This window comes from Corvus brachyrhynchos, unplaced genomic scaffold (genome assembly GCF_000691975.1).
Source record: "Corvus brachyrhynchos isolate BGI_N302 unplaced genomic scaffold, ASM69197v1 scaffold278, whole genome shotgun sequence".
In the NCBI taxonomy this organism is placed as follows: domain Eukaryota; kingdom Metazoa; phylum Chordata; class Aves; order Passeriformes; family Corvidae; genus Corvus; species Corvus brachyrhynchos.
In genome coordinates, this window is record NW_008239299.1 from 246,857 (window position 1) to 250,252 (window position 3,396).

The window sequence follows — 3,396 nt, forward strand, 5'->3', positions numbered from 1 at the left end:
GGCTGATGCCGAGCAGCTGCTCCGTGGCACGGCCGGGTGACGAATTCGGCGGCTGATTCAGTGATTAATTAATTCAGTGATTAATTAATTCAGCGGCCCTCGTTTGCTGCGCGCTGCCTAACAAGGGCTGACGGGAAAGCGCCCCGGAGCTCGTGGGGTCTCTCGGAGTGGAAGCAGCAGGGAATGAGGAGCTGGTGGGAAAGGAGCCGGGGGCTTTGGAAGGGGAAAAAATCCTGGCACTGGAGAGGAAATCGAGGCTGGAGTTCAACGGCGGCTGCGGGCACGAGGAGAGGGAAGAGGGGAGGAATAAAAGCAGGGAGAAATTCGGGATGGGAAGAGGTGGAAGCTGTCATTCCTAAGGGATGTCGCAAGGGTCGGAGTCACCGTGGGGAAACTGAGGCACAGAGGACGCCAGGCAGGGCTGTGCCCTCCCCCTGGAAAGGTGCTGAGCTCCTGGCCTGGATTCCAAAGATCCCAGGGAATTGTGGTTCCCCCAAGACAACAAAGCTTGGACCGTGGTGGGGGGGAAAGGAGGGAGCTCGGGGAACGGCATCGCTTCCCGGCACTGCCAAGGGAGCGGAATCCAAAGGGATCAAATCCAGTTCCTTTTCCCCGAGGGAACGCCTCTGAGAGAAGCACAAAAAACGAGGAACGCAAGAGCCAAACTGGGGGTGGGCGGAAGCTCCTGTTTCACGCAGGGCCTCGCTCCCCACTGGCTCCATCCCAATCCGCTGGGATTTTCCTAAGGAATGAACCCAGGGGACGTGGGGGTGATGTGGGGGTGGCTGCGGTGGGAGGGGGCTTTGCCAGGGGTCTCCAGTGCGGGGTGGGAGCTCATTCCCGCTGTCCTCAACATCCCAAACCTCATCCCAACGGAGCAGCCAATCCCCACCAGCCGCTTCCTGAGCTTTTGGGATGGGGAGTAGCCTCGGAGCCTCCTCGGGGCAGGTTCTGCACCATCCCCGGCGTCCCTGAGTGCTCGGTGTCCCCCTGGCCGGGCTGGGATGCTGAAATTCCCAGGACGGCTTCACACGGGATCCGTGGTGGTCCCCAGACCCTCCAGGGTCGCTCTCAGCTGGAGGATCCTGTCCTAAATAGCGAAATGTTTTTATATCCCTGAAAAGGATGGAAAAGAAGCAGAGGAGGGACCTCGCCAGGCTGATTGGGCACTCAGCAATCCCCGTGCTCATCCCTGCTGGGAACACGGGGACGACGACGGCTTTAGGGGAATATTTGGGATGTTGGCACCTCGTGTGGGGAAACGCAGCAAGGAAGAGGTTGGGGAATGAGGATATTTAGATTCAAACTGGATTTTGGAACAGGGGCGGTGTCATGCATCCAAAACAGCGCCAGCCAAGCCCACCCAGCCTCTCTCCTGGATAGAGCCCCAAAATCCATCCCTGGGGGGCTCGGTCTGGCCAAAACCTTGGGAAAAGGGGGATTTCTCCTGCCTGGAAAGCAGGAGAGTGCCGGAGCTGAGGGGAGCAGGGCCGCGTGTGGAGTCTGGGCACGGCTTCCAGGGCTCGCCTAATTGGGAAAGGGTCTGGCAGCCGCCACCTCCCGGGCCCTTCACCGCTCCCTGCCGGGGCTTTCATCCCGCGGCTGGATCTACAAAGATCCCGGCGTTCGGGAGCCGGGAAGGAGAAGGATGAATTATTCATGGGCTCGCCAGCCCCGTGAACCCGCCCGGTAATGAGCGGGGGGGAGGCGGGGGAGGCACCGAGAGAAGCTCCCGCTGAGTTTCTCAGCCCTGCCGGGCCGGAGCATCATCCCTGGTTCCTGCTATCCCAAAGAACCCATGGAGAAAACGCAGATCCGCTGGATAAATCCCCATTTCTCTCTGCAGCGCTGACGTCTCGGCGCTTGTGACTCTAATTGAGCGTAATTACGGCTTCCAAATTTCGCTAAAACCTTTTCCAAAGTCCCCTGGAATTCGGGAACATCCATAACGCCGCTCCTTGGGGTTTTCAGCTGGCGTCAGCCCTGGCAAAGGCGCTGAGGGTTTTTTTTTTCCGAGCTAATCAGATCTCCTCGGAAGGTTGTCAGGCGCGGATCTGTCAGCTCTCATCAATAATGGAACAACCTGAGCCGCTGCTTTCCCCTCCAGCCTCCTCCTGCATTATTCACTGCCAGCGCCTCAAACAACGGGATCGGGAACGGGGGGGAGAGTGGGAGTTCATTGGGGTCCTTTGGAATTACCTGGAGGGAGAGGATGGGGAGGGGGCAGCAGGTGAGGTGGGTCTGGCACGGATCCTTTGTGGGGTGGTGGGACGGAATCCCTTTGTGCCCCTCGTTTTGGGGTGGGATGGTGGGATGGAATCCCTTTGTGGCCCTCGTTTTGGGGTGGGACGGAATCCCTTTGTGGCCCTCGTATTTGGGGTGGGATGGTGGGATGGAATCCCTTTGTGGCCCTCATTTTGGGGTGGGATGGAATCCCGTTGTGCCCCTTGTTTTGGGGTGGGACGGAATCCCGTTGTGCCCCTTGTTTTGGGGTGGGACGGAATCCCTTTGTGCCCCTCGTTTTGGGGTGGGATGGTGGGATGGAATCCCTTTGTGGCCCTCGTTTTTGGGTGGGATGGAATCCCTTTGTGCCCCTCATTTTGGGAGGAATTCAAGAAAACAGGCAGCAGCTCTGCCCCAAAATGAGAACTTTGTGCCCGTCATTTTGGGAGGAATTCCAGAAAACAGGCAGCAGCTCTGCCCCAAAATGAGAAGAAACTCCCAAATTCCCTCACTCATCTTTGTCCGTGCCGGCGCTGGGAAGGTCCCAACCTCTGGCTGATCCATCCACACCAGAATCCCTGGGAGAAGAGCTGAGCATCCCGAATCGGGGTGGGTTTGGGATGCAGGCCCACCGAGCCAGGCGTTCCTGTCCCAGCCGCTGGATGGGGACATCCCGGTGCTCCCGAGATGGCACCGAGCAGAGCCAGTGGTGGCCCTGCTGCTGGAATCACTCCTCATTTCCACGGTTCTGGGAATGCTCCTCATTTCCATGGCTCTGGGCTAACCCCACCGCGTTTGCATTTAAATGAAGTCTGGAAATGCTCGTTTTTCCATGGAAATGCTCATTTTTCCAAGCGAGGAGGTCCAATGGTTGTTTAATCCTGGTGGTTGTTTAATTATGGTGGGATGAGGCTCCTGGAGTGGCTCCGATCCATGAGGAAGGTGAGAAAGATCCATGGGAGAGGCTCTCCAGAGCGTGGGGGGAAACTGAGGCAGGGAGAATTCCCGAAGAAACGACACTTCCTCTGGAAAACACCAGGACTTTCTTCTCATCCACAGAGTGAAAGCGCAGCTCCGATGGGATCGGAATGCTCGGATGCCGTTCCTTCGGGATGGAAGCAGAGCTCCTGATCCTCCCACGCATCCCGGCCAGTCCCGATCCTTTTGCTCCCA